This window comes from Syngnathoides biaculeatus, chromosome 14, assembly GCF_019802595.1.
Source record: "Syngnathoides biaculeatus isolate LvHL_M chromosome 14, ASM1980259v1, whole genome shotgun sequence".
NCBI classification, from domain to species: domain Eukaryota; kingdom Metazoa; phylum Chordata; class Actinopteri; order Syngnathiformes; family Syngnathidae; genus Syngnathoides; species Syngnathoides biaculeatus.
Window position 1 is genome coordinate 4949008 of NC_084653.1, and position 14145 is coordinate 4963152.

General features: G+C 39.6%; 1 protein-coding gene across 4 annotated transcripts in view; it reads left to right on the plus strand.

The window, feature by feature from the left end:
* The window catches only part of LOC133512158 (contactin-associated protein-like 5), a 219008-nt gene that overhangs the window by 38352 nt on the left and 166511 nt on the right, over nt 1-14145 (plus strand). Inside the window, exon 1 of one of the 4 annotated variants that reach the window (XM_061841510.1) lies at nt 9835-9906. The exons of 2 other annotated variants lie outside the window; for them this stretch is intronic. The gene's annotated coding sequence lies outside the window, so the exon portion shown is untranslated. Of the gene's footprint in view, nt 1-9834; nt 9907-14145 lie in introns of those variants that run through there. One more of the 4 variants, XM_061841509.1, reaches the window with a different exon arrangement.

Here is a 14145-nt window from a genome sequence, read left to right on the forward strand (position 1 = left end):
AAACAATAGGGTAATATTGCCTCGGTCACTTCACTCGACTGTGAGATGTTTTCTTCTTCAAAAAGAGCTTCCGTGTCAGAAGGGGCGTCGAAAAAATCCGAAAATCTCTGTTGTTCGTCTACCATAGCAGGTGGCACAGCATCTTCTCAATGGTGACCCTCCTAGTGTGACAGCTGTAAATGACGTAGCATGCAATATGGCTGCCACTCGGATGTCAAGTGAGACTTCCGAAACTTTGTGCATGAATGACACGCTCTCCACTCTTGTTTTTTCATATAGACATTGAAGTCTATAGATATTGTATGTAATTTTCATAACAACATGAATTTTACAATGTATATAGGGATGCCGGTAGCCCTTTAAATACAATTCAAATTGTTTCAGAAGCAAATGTTACTGTTGTTGACCATAAAAAAATGTTCACTATTTTAACTATCTTGAAGAAAAAGAAAAAACATGCACGCAATGTCACTGCAGTAATTTGTGGTGTACTGACCAATTGGCATCATACACACTAAAATCATACTGTTTGTACCCCACATTGGATCATTGCATCATTCATGACCCCTGAAAGATAGAATGCTCCTATTTGTTCTTTAGTCTGTGATTTTCCAACTGGAATAGTTTGTTGCTGCAATTGAGCCATGTGAGAAATAACAATTTTAAGCAACTTCAAACACGAAGGTGTGAAAAAGTCCCCGCCTGTGTGAGAATCTGCTTTTTATTATTGTCTGCCACAGCTTCTATTTAGGGACTTTTCTATGATAAATGGCACAATGTTCAACACAGAATTCAAAAGAAATACAAGGCATCTTGCAACTGACTGGCTTAACTGCTTACTTGTGAATCCGATTCTCAAAGCTTTAAATATAGACAGATTAGAAGGGACTCAACTGTCCTGATGGTTCGACACTAGAGATGAAATACTTCTTCCCTGTGTCATGTCATATGAATACACACAACTTCATTTCTTATCTTACTGTTCTACTTTCTTTGTATATATGGATTACTTTGGTTATTTCCAACATCTGGTGAAATTTTCATTTCAATATTACCTTTGGAAATACAGTATACCTAATGAGAAATATGGTGATGTGTTGTTAAACACTTATTTCAGGTGGTGTATGATGGAAAATACGACTAATATGCTGATGCTAATGCTTAGTATCGATAGTTGTGTTTTTCGAACCAACGAATATAAGATAAAAACAGAGTCAAATGATAAAGGCAATAGTCAGAGGCATATATATGTTTTATCCTCTAAAAAATTACTATTACATAATTTTAATGAGTCACTTGCTGTAGTAATAGTAGAAGAAGTCTATTCTTCATTTGTGTCATCATGACTTATACTGGACTGCCTTGCGCTGACCAAGGCAAGCACACAAGAAGGAACAGCACAATGACATTTATTGCAGTATTAACATATGCAAACTCTTTAATTCTTTTCATTCTACAACTCTCTTTTTATAAAATAGAATATTATAGATGACTATTTGTCCTTAGGGTTAGGGTTTGTTCCCTCTTGAGCTAAATAAGGACAAAGTCTTCTTCTTTTCCTTTCGGCTCGTCCCGTTAGGGCTTGCGAAAGCGTGTCATCTCAGATGAACGCACATTTGTTTGGCACAGTTTTAGGCCAGATGCCCTTCCTGACACCACCCATCTACATCATGTCTTTATATTTGGCTGCTTAAGACAAAAAGATCTCTACAGGTTAGCCAGACAGAATGATGAAGATGGGAAGGTTCTACAGCAGGTTAAGGTAATTAAGGAAAGAAATGGAAATGCATTGACTAGTCCCAGTAGTATGCTGGATAGATGGAAAGAATACTTTGAGGAGTTGATAAATGAAGAAAAAGAGAGAGAATGAAGAGTACAAGAGGCTAGTGTGGTGGACCAGGAAGTGGCTATGATCAGTCAGGGGGAAGCTAGAAAGGCTCTAAAGAGAATGAAAAATTGGAAAGGCAGTTGGTCCTGATGACACACCTGTGGAGGTATGTACATATCTAAGCTTTGGAGTTTTTGACCAGCTTGTTCAACAGAATTCTAGTGGGTGAGAAGATGCCTGAGGAATGGAGAAAAAGTTTGCTAATTCCCATTTTTAACAACAAAGGCGATGTGGAGAGCTGTGCGAACTATCGAGGAATAAATTAGATGAGTCACACAATGAAGCAATTAGAAAACGTAATGCAAGCCAGACTCGGGACAGAAGTTGCTATTTGTGAGCAACAATATGGTTTCTTGCCAAGAAAAACTACCAGAGATGCATAATTGACCCCTCCGTACAGGGCACTTAACCATGCCTCCTGAAGTTACGTCACCCACGCTTGCTAACCTCAGACTAACAATTAGCAAAAATGGCGTCGCAGGAAGAAAAGACGAGAGCGAAATTGTCCTATTTACCAGCTGATTTTTCACTCGCATTCTTACCGAATAGTGAAATATCGTTGAAGAGCAGACAGCAGGGCTTCAAGTATTTCAGCGAGGGGTATTTCAATGGTATTTCCATGCATATCGACGGAGAAACCATCGATATTAGCACGAGACCTTTCCGGAGTCAGAGGAAGACCGAGAAGCCACATAACATATTATAACCCAAAGACGAATTCGTCATTGACAGTTTCCTATTTTCGTATTACCTATCACACTTGTGTGTAGAATCTGTATGTGTATCTGTATAGCCGTTTGTGAACCGCCGTATGAAGGAAAAGAAGAAGGCGAGGCTTGATTTACGAGTTGTTTCTCTCGTTTTCTTTGTGTAACGTCACACGCTCCCCTCAATAATTATTCTTGAATTAGTGCCGAACCTACGTAAGTCCCGACTGAGTACAACAATCACTACTTTAGTGTCCTCAAACATCCTTCCTTCAGTCTTGGTGTCTCTGTGCATGTCGAAGGCTTTTAGGACTCGCTAGTCCGGTTTAGCTTAGCTCTCTAGCCGCCAACAAAGAGGCACGTTTGTGCAGTCAGGTCCTCGCAAAGTATCGCTCAACACAGATCAAGTGTGTCAATCATTCACACGTAGCTAATGTTATGCAAGCGAAGAACTGCTTATTCATTTATATGAGACATGTATTGAAAATCAGATATAGGGCATACCTTCGTGCAAACATAGTCTGGTTTAGCTTAGCTCCCTAGCCGCCATCAAAGAGACACGTTTGTGCAGTCAGATCATTGCAAAATATCGCTCAACACAGATCAAGTGCATCAATCATTCACACGTAGCTATGTTATGCAAGCGAAGAACTATTAATTCATTTATATGAGACATGTATTGAAAATCAAATATAGGGCTTACCTTCATGCAAACATCCTTTCCGGTTGATTTTAGATGGATTCAGTTGATCATGCGATCTTCCACAAAGTTTGATCCATAGAAGACATTTTTCGTACTCGGTCTTCTGTTCCGGTTGATTTTAGATGGATTCAGTTGATCATGCCGTCTTCCACAAAGTTTGATCCATCGAAGACATTTTTCGTACTCGGTCTTCGGTTTTGGAAAGGGTACGAATTGAACTCCACCAACTAGCCTATCAGGATACCTGTCGTCACTATTACAAAGTCCGTGACTACACCTCTTACCCATATCTATTGTTAAGGAACCCAAATACAAAAATAAAAAAATACAACTAACCCTATACAAAAGCTATACTGGACCATGCAACTTTGTCAGAGGTAATGGCGGACGCCAACAAGGGGCGTGGTTTATGCAGATCTCTGGCCTCTGATTGGTCAGCGACGCAGATGACGCAATTTCTATGGAGGGGTCAATTTCCCTTGAGGTTGATGATGGGAATGTACAGAGAACGTTATAAGGGGCTACACTGTCTCTTTGTGGATATAGAGAATATGTATGACAGAGTACCCGGAGAGGAACTGTGGTACTGCATAAGAAGCAGACAGTGGTGAGGTGTGCTGTAGTTTGGAATTTAAGGTAGAGGTGGGGCTGATCAAGGATCCGCCCTGAGCCCCTTCCTGTCTGCAGTGGTGATGGAGAGCCTTACAGATGCGGTTTCTACTAGATTTCCCCACGGACCATGATGTTCGCGCCTGACGTTAGAATGGTGGAGGCATGCAGGGAAAGAGAAAGGCTACAAGAAGAAGAGATAGCAAGGGAGGATGACTTCAAATATGTAAGGTAAATACAGTTCAGAGCAATGGTGAATGTGGCAAATGTGGTGGACCAGGAAGAAACACGAAATAGAGAAAAAAATGTGTTCAAGCAGGTTGGAACAGGTGGAGAAAGTTCTTAGAGGTGTTATGTGACAGAAGAGTCTCCTGGGAAGAAGAGCAAAGTTACAAAGACAGTCACTGTAATATGACGAGCGTGTATGCGACCACGCACCACTGCACTCGGAAATCTGTACAGTCGAGCACGAAAAATCACATGCGTAAAATTTATTACGAGTAGAAATACATAGATATTGAAAGACATTGTTTATTTTGTGTAGTCTTGACCAATGTTCCCTCTAAGCTGTGCCACTGCACAATTGTCACATACTCTCAGCGCAACAAAAGACCGATCCAGCGACACACGGAAGCACACAGTCTTTAGAAACGAGCAGCTGGTCAGCTACTTCTTCTTCCTAGTTTACCTGACACCACCCCCCCCCCTCCGCTCTTAAAGGGTACACTCACAATTGCAAACAGAAATACACACACAACTTTATATCTGCGGGCATGACTGGTGGACCACACCTGTAACTTCATATCTGACTGACCACATGCGTACATTTTTCTAATGTGAGTGACTGAAGACAATGATGAACCCATCCATGATGTAGGTGTAACCTGGTTAAAAGTTGGTACGGGTAAAATTTCAGTATAATAGAGTAGCAATTAGGTTATAGGTTTTCTTTATGCAATGTTGTGAAATATTAGTTAAACTGAGTGTATTTTATTTTGGAGGGATTTGTATTTAAATGTGTTTGATTCATTTGTTAAAAAGAAATACTTTTGTTTGTCATTTTATTGTAGTAACCATTGTTGAAGAAGGACAGGAAGTGACATGTTGAGGAGACTCGGGAAAAAGAGAGAGAAAAAAATGGTAGACGGAGTGTAAGGTACAAGTGGTTGTTGGAGGGCAACGAAAGGACAAAGAAAGTGAACAGTGGACATTTATCAAAAGTTGATCAACACGTTCGACAAGGACTGTTGAAAGTTCAACTGGGATAGTGTGTCCTTTGAGTGGACTACTCAAATCACGCCGTACCGTGGTGGAGGTATCCGCTACCACAGGGGCTAAGTGCATGCATGGGACTTGCTTGGGCACTAGCAACCGGCTAATGCTAGCTAGCAAGGCCTGTGTGTTGGACCACAAGGGAGCAGACAAGGGTGCTAGCGTCGAGCTAATGCGGCTAGCGAGGCTGTGTTTGGACTTCAAGGAAGAAAAAGGGATGAGGACCGTGAGGACGCGGGACAGAGGAAAACCACCTTCACCTTTCTTCACTCCTACCTTTGGAAGCACCGCAGTGACATTGGGGTTTGAATTTTGTTTGCTTGCTGGCTATATTCATATTTGTTTGGGCCCCTAGCTTAGCATGTGTCCATTGTGTATTGGTTATATTGATTTTGTTTATGTGACTGTTGTGTATACATGTTTGATTTTCCATCCTTTATTTTGTTATTAAATGTTCACAGTTTTTGTTACAAAGCCAAGTTTATTATTTGACTATCTGCAAGATAGTTAAAATAGTGGTGAGTTTATTTGGTAGCTTCATTATTTAAATTAGGATAATATTAACTCATAAGGGGAATTTTTTTTTCCAGAGACTTTTTGATAGGGAATTAAATGCACAGGTAAAGAGTAAAATTGTAATAGACATTTTGAGTAATTAACATTGAGTTAACTTATTAGTTTCATACTTTGGAGTAAGGAAAGAACTCAAGTGGCTAGCTCGTCGAAGTATTTTATACAAAACAGGCGCTACATACGGATTATAGACAGTGGCACTGAAGAGACAACAGGAAGCAGAGTTAGAGGTAGCAGAAAAAAAGTTTTTAAGGTTCTTTCTAGGAGCGTACAGGTTGAATCGGATTAGAATATCTAGCTCATCAGAGGGACAGCCATGGTTAGATGTTTGGGAGAGAAAATTAGAAGGAGCAGACTTTGATGTTGTGGAAACATCCTGGTGAGAGAGTAGGTACATTGGTACAAGGGTGTTTAAAGGAAGACTTTGTCGAAAGTAATAGGAATGGGAGCACACATTAAAAGTTAGTAGATGAGGGTTCAGTGTTTCTTTTTAATGCCAGAGTTATCCACAGATTTCACCAAGAAACATCTCCAAATTGGAAAAGTATTATCGGAATTCCTCTCTCGCTCAGACATTCCAATGAGTCTGGCTGGAAAACTGACACGCAATCAGTTTTCCACCCCTGGATTGCTTCCTGTTCTGACCCCCCATTGCTCGTGGATATGTTTCACCGAACAGAGAATTTCCACGATCTGGCATTTTGTGGCCGATTTTTGTGAAAAAATTACAAACAAAACAAAAATGGCATAATGTACAATGTTCAAGCCTATGCGTTTGAGCAAGAATATACACAGGCGGAACTTGACGTGTTGGAGAGGGGGCGTGGCGCTGACGACAAATCACAACAACAGTTGAAAAATATGGAGCTCAAAGATCTTCCAAACAGGCTCGTTTTGAAAGACTGGGGTCCGTATTCTCTATGTGACCTAATTCCAACTGTGGCGGAATGCCAGTGTTGTCATGAGTTTGCAAAGGTCTAACAAAAAATGGAGTGTATCAGAATGAACTCGGCTCACGATTAACATGTCTGCATAACATAGAATCTAGATAATAGATATGAAGTTGTTTGTTTGGACAAAGACGTGTTACATATCAATTTACTTATGATCCATGACAGTTTGATGAAAAGACCACTTGTACATCTCGTGGAAAATCGGTGAGTACACATTTTTAATGGTCTTGGAATGCTATGTGGGCTATATGAATTTGATGGGCTATGTCCAAAGTTTAATTTAAAAAATGCAAGCTTATTTTCTGAGTATGGCGAAGGACTATCTAATGGTTTATTTATATCTGCAATATAAAATGCAAAAAAAAAGGGACTTCCCTAAAGTGATGACACCTATATATTCATCCATCCATTCTTTTTCTTAGCCGCTTACCTGTGCGAGGGTCGTGGGAGAGCTGGAGCCTATCCGAGCTGTCAATGTGTAGGAGGCAGGGTACCCCTATACAGGCAAGGGGAGAACATGCAAACCTCCACAGAGGGAGGTCCGGGATTCAACCCAGGTCCTCATTACTGTGAGGCCAACGCCTTACAGCTGCTCCACCATGCTGCCTCATACAGTATGTTGTTTCTTATACAATACCGGCATAAGAGGCTATAGCTAGCCGGCTAATAGCCAGTAATGGTTAGATGTAAGCAAATTTCCCCGGTTGATGAACGAGCCTCAATGTGACAGCTACAGCTTTATCCTGTCAGGTTGAGGTTAAAGAAGGACAAATTTGGGTGCGTTTTCTCAGTTTTGTTGCAGTTTGGTGCACAACACCTCGACATCTTGGCCTAGCTAGAACAAATGGTCTGTAATGCTAAGTGCCGGTAATGTCAGGGGCAGGGTTAAGGACGTATCTTCCGGTAAGGCTGTGAAAGCTGGTACATATCCAGAGTTTCTTTGGGTTTCAAAACTGTTCTTTATTTTTTTTTTTCAATTAATGTCCAAAATATATGTAATAATAATACTACTTTACATTGGAGGGTTTATTGTACATATAAATTATAAAGAGTCTTCCTATAAGGGTGATGTGGATGGAGCTGCCAGACAAGAGAGCTAGAGGAACTCCACGGAGATTGATAAATATAGTTAGCAAAGACACAAGGGCAGTTGGTGTTAAGAGAGGAAGATGCAGGAGATAGGCTTAGATGGAAAAGGATGAAACACTGTGGACAAGCTGAAAGAAAAAGAAGAATTTGAGATATTCTATAACACAAGTATCTTTTTCATCATTTTCTGATTTTGTGGGTGGAGCTAAAATGTCACGTGATGTCACGAGGCTGGCACAAATACTTTGTAGTGTGATTTTGATCAGGACATAATCCATCAATTTTATTCTGACATCTGTCCTCCCTCTGCAATTATACAATAAAGAAAATAAGTATTTGAACACCCTGCTACATTGCAAGTTCTCCCACTTGGAAATCATGGAGGGGTCTGAAATTTTTGTCGTAGGAGCATGTCTACTGTGATACAGTTGCAAATAAGTATTTGAACACCTGTCTATCAGCTAGAATTCTGACCTTCAAAGACCAGTTAGTCCGCCTTTAAATGTCCACCTCCGCTCCATGTATTATCCTGAATCAGATGCACCTGTGTGTGGTCGTTAGCTGCATAAAGACACCTATCCACCCCATACAATCAGTAAGACTCAAACTTGTAACATGGCCAAGACCAAAGAGCTGTCCAAAGACACCAGAGACAAAATTGTACAACTCCACACGGCTGGAAAGGCCTACAGAGAAATTGCCAAGCAGCTTGGTGGAAAAAGGTCCACTGTTGGAGCAATCATTAGAAAATGGAAGAAGCTAAACACGACGGTCAATCTCAATCGAAGTGGAGCCCCATCTAAGATATCACCTTGTGGGGTCTCAATGATCCTTAGAAGCCCAGAACAGAGCATTGAAGATGGGTCGTGGCTGGATCTTTCAAAATGACAATGACCAGAAGCACATAGCCAGGGAAACCAAGGACTGGCTCCGTAAGAAGCATATCAAGGTTCCTAAACCCAATAGAAAATCTTTGGACACTCTGTGTTTGTTAGCGATAGCCCATAAACCTGTCTAATTTATGTGCACTGTGCACTAATACAATGGGTAAAATATTGTGTGTGTGTGTGTGTGTGTGTGTGTGTGTGTGTGTGTGTGTGTGTGGGTGGGTGCACTTGTATTGCTATCCTTGTGTGGACCAACCCTTGGCAAAACACCTTTTTTGTGAGGACATTCCGCTTTGTGAGGACATTTTGGATGGTCCTCACAAAGATAATGCTTAAATTAGCTCCATTAGTCCTAATAAATGTTCTGTAAAAGTTTCAAAGAATGTCCTCAGGGAGCTAGAAACCTCAGAACCTATGAGTACACACATGTCCCCTGTGGCACTTGTGGGTACAACAGGTGAAAATTCAATCCAATTTTCTGATTGGTCAAGGCAAGGGAATTTTCTGATTGGCTGTTTCAGTCATGTGACCTCAAAGCCCCATAGAATTGATGCTGCACAACGAGGAAATGAGGCAGACAGCACATTTCAACTGGATAAAAGCTCTAAATAAAGCATTTGTCAAGTAATATAACTTATCTTATAAATTAGTTATATTACTACTTTATTACTTAATATAATATTACTATATACTATATAATAATATTGCAAATGTGAGTCATTAAAAACAATATAGATAGATAGATAGAAGATAGATAGATAGATAGATAGATAGATAGATAGATAGATAGATAGATAGATAGATAGATAGATAGATAGATAGATAGATAGATAGATAGATAGATAGATAGATAGATAGATAGATAGATAGATAGATAGATAGATAGATAGATAGATAGATAGATAGATAGATAGATAGGTAGATAGATAGATGGGTGGAAAAACCACAACCCTCTTTCAAAGTCACATATTAGACCTAGTAATCTCTAAGAATGTTCCCAATTTATCTGTTGACATTAAAGACTTAGCCATTTGTGTTCTTTGCATTTGTGTTCTTTTCTCTTACTATAATGCATGTTTTTGGGATGTGTGAGGAAACTGTAACGCTCAGAGAAAAGCCACGCAGGCACGGAAATTCGTCCTTTTTATATTACTCTACTCTACAGATGAAGAAAAAGAAGACGAGACCAGAGTAGCAGGTACATTTCAACCGGGACATAATAAAGGTAACATTGAAATTTTTACATTATATATGAACCCATAATGTTCTTTAAAAAATGTAAAACTTGAATACATCAGGTTGGTTGCCATGTTAACAGACATTTTGTAACACAATTTGCAAAATTTCACTAGTGATGGTATACTGTATCTCAGGAACTCCTGGATGGATTTGTCTGAAAATAATAATGCGTGAAATGTGATGTTAGGGGCTGCACAGTAAATTCAACTTAATCTATAGACGCCTGAATTTGTAAGATCTCCCCCTAAAAGCTACTCTTTTGGAATCTTTGACAACAATATCTGGGAAAATACCAATGATATGTGGTCAACAATTCTTATGTGGGTAAGGAATCATGCAAAAGGTGGGATTATTCCAAGATGTCATCTTTAGTAGATTTAAATTTCAAGTACAGAATTTTGACCAACAGCATTTTAACATCCACTTGGGTTATATTTTCCCAATATTTACATTTTCTTAAACATTAACATGGGATAACTAGGCTTAAAAAAAGTAATTTGAGAATGAGGCCTAAAAGGATAAAGGCATAACTGAACGACTGATTTTACAGTACAGTAATCCCTTGTTTTTCGTGGTTAATTAGAGACCCACCCGTGAAAAGTAAAAAGCCGCCAAGTAGGGGTAAATGGGTTTATTTATTTGCTTCATAGGTCCTTGTTGTTTCAATGGGGATGCCGCATTACACCCTATCAATACGGCTTCCCGCTACAGTACTGAACTAATTTATGCAAGCTGTTTCATTTATTTATTTTTGGCTTCATTGGTCCAAGTCATGGCGCATTGGTACACAGCGATCCGGCTATTTGTTTTTCTTTTTTTTTGGGGGGGGGGGGCTCAGATATTCGCGATGCACTGAATCCGGTATAGGTGATGCGCAAAGTAGAGAGGGTTTACTGTAATAGTTTTGTGCAATTGAAGATTATTCAGACTTATTTTTGTTCTAATACAGCTTGCCATGATTTTAAAAATCTGGCCATTTAGATGTTTTTTTTTTCTAGTGATTTTGTGATTTGTATTGAACTTTGAAGTTGGTAGTTCTGTACTACTGTCAAGAGGATATCGCAGTAGTGTGTCTATAGTTCTGTTACCATGTCTCTTTAGAACCTCCCTGAAAATAATTTGTGTCAAAAACCATGATTTCAAGTCACTGAAAAAACACAAAATCTTACTCTATGAATTGTTTCTCATTATTTCTTGTTGGAAAAATAGTTACTGTACTTATTTTAAGAAAGATTTAACTTCACTACATAAAACAGAAGAGAAAGACTAAGATCTTTCTTTTCAGAAAACTTAGGTGTAAATTGGCAAAATGGTTAAAAGTAAGTGGAGTAAAATATTTTCACTAGAATTAGGATAAATTCACTTTATAAGATTGTTTTTGCTATGTATATAGCACAGCAGAATTGTCACACTTTTACTGTTTATATAACACAAAACAATTTTCAGTGAGGATGCCAGTACATTTCTTCATTTCTGATTTCTGTTTCAGGTCCGGATCATATATTTTTTCCCAGAAAGAAATGTCATTAGAAGCCTTGTAGTTATGAACCAAATGGAGCAGTATTGTGACAACTAGGAGCATAGAGTTATAATAAATTAAGATGTCATTTGACAAATGTATTTTGTATTTCTTGAGTTATATTAAAATTGGTTTCATGATTTTAAACCTTTGTGTTTGAGATTTATTTCCCCCCCCCCCAAAAAAAAAAGAAAAAGAAATCTTTAGGGGGAAAATAGTTTTTCACGGCACTGTAGATGCAGAACCAATTCTCTGCAATCATGATTGGAGGGATATTCAAAATCAAATTCACAATTCAATTATGTCACAAAAAAGGGGAAAGTAGACATATTTTTTTTAAACAACAATGGATACTAAATACTACAGTTGTATTAAAAAAGGTATTCTGCTATCAAGTCTTACATCTCACTTTCATTTCAAAAAAGCGGAAACTTACAATGGTGAATTGAAAAAAACACATGGTGTTTAATTTAGCTGCACTATATGTTGCTGAAATAAGTCTCCAAAATATGAGCAATACAGTGTCTTTTGTTTGAATAATATTGAGAGAGAAATTTTAAAATCAAACGTGTGTGTCATCAATTCTGCCTAGCAACAAGGTGCCGGTCCACTCAACTACATAAAAAAAAGATTGGCTTTTACTTTAGTTTTTAGTTGAAGTGTTTTGCAATCTAAAGTGATATTCTGGCTCTCTAAACCCCTCTAGTGATGGCTATGTGAGTTGCATCATTCCAGCGAGAGTGGAAGTGGTTGTCCTCCCAATGAACTCAGAGTCATAGTCCACACAAAGTAGCAAATACATTTATGCGTGTGTGTGTAAATGGACGCATGCATACGTGTGGTGTGATACACATGTGGATGTATACATCCATCAATCCATTTTCTGATCCGCTTTTCCTCATGAGGGTCGCGGGAGTATCGCAGCCTATCCCAGCTGTCATCGGGCAGGAGGCAGGGTGCAGTACACCCTCAACTGGTTGCCACCTAATTGCAGGCAGATGCAGAGAGATAACAGCGCACTCACAATCACAATTAGGGGCAATTTAGAGTTTCCAATTAGTGCATGTTGTTAGGGATGTGGGAGGAAACCGGAGTGCCCGGAGAAAACCCACTTAGGCATGGGGAGAACATACACACATACACAGCGAGAGAGATGGTGAGAGAAAGAGCTCGAGAAAGAGAGAGAGCGACAGAGACAAAGAGAGAGAAAGTGGTTTGTTACAATTGAACCCATTGGTACGATTACCTTTGGTCACGTCTGAATCAAACTGGGGTAAACTTGGTTTTGAAGTGAATTTTGATGTCAGGCATTTGGAGTTTTGCATATGTGCCTGTGTTGCAGGTTTCATTTGGTTACACGATTTGAAGAAAATATAGGGGTCAGCCTCAGAGGATTTTCCATTATCCCCGAGGCAGAGGCGCAGCTTTGTGGGCAAATCGCCTTCATGAGCCATGTTTGGCAGAACACCATGTCTACATATTGGAAGGGTCCATGGTACAGTTACAAGGTCTTTGATGCACAACAATGCCATGTTGGATTCATCAAATGACTTGTGGTTCCATAACATTGTTCAGTGGTAACTGAACACAATCCACTCTGTGCAGTTGGGTGATCTTTAGTTCTGTTATGTTTTAAAAGATTTCACATTGCAATCAATTGTATTTGGAACATTTTTCAGAGTTTAAAATGTCATTAAAACGCCATATAAATAGACATTTACTATTTATTTATTACTATTCATTTATAAAAACACTTTACAACATTTCAAAGCGACTGTTCTCATTCTCTGATTCGCATGGTTCTTGTTTGCTTATATCAAGCTTATTTTTTCTCAGTCCAATTTGAAGTTTAGTGTAAAACTGCAACACAAAACAAATGAGAATTAAACATTGTATATTCACATCACATCAAAATGTCCACCCAAACTACAATTTACTCTCACAAAAGTCTTTTAGTTCAATTCAAACATGTAAGATGAAAGGCCATAGGCGGTCCTTCAAACAACTCTTACTTTAAAGTGTCACTGAACAGAAATCTGTACATTAAATATATTTGAAGTGCTGAAAATATATTCAAGCACTTATTAAACTATATTTCTGTCACGACCAATCGGAATGGAGGTAGGACCCAAATGCAGGAGTACACGGAAGATGCAGAGGTAATTTGGGAAAAACGTTTATTATCCCAAGGTCGGGGATCGGGCAGGCAGTCAGGTCCAGCAGCGGTACTCAGGAAGTCGGGCATAGAGAGCAGGTCCGTGGGCAGGCAGGGGTCGGTACACGGGAGATCGATCAGAGCAGGCAGAAGTATCAAAGGTGTCAGGCTTACGGGGTCGGTCGGAGAACAGGTGGAGGTCGGTACAAACAGGAATACGATAAGAGATACGGGAGTGTGTGCTGGAACGGGGCATGAGTTTCAACGATCTGGCACCGGACCAGTCGTCCCCATGGTCCTATATACACCAGTGACAATCAGTCAGGATGAGGCGCAGGTGTGCGCCTCCCAATTAGCGCGGCCACCCGCACAGCCAGGGCAGGACCATGACAATTGCAGAATTGTTGACAAAAGAAAAGGTTGATGGATGTTGTGATGGAGGACATGAGAACAGCGGGTGTTCGAGAGGAGGATTCACACGATTAGTTAAGATGAAAAAAAATGACACGCTGTGGCGACCCCTCACGGGACAAACCGAAAGGAAAAGAAGA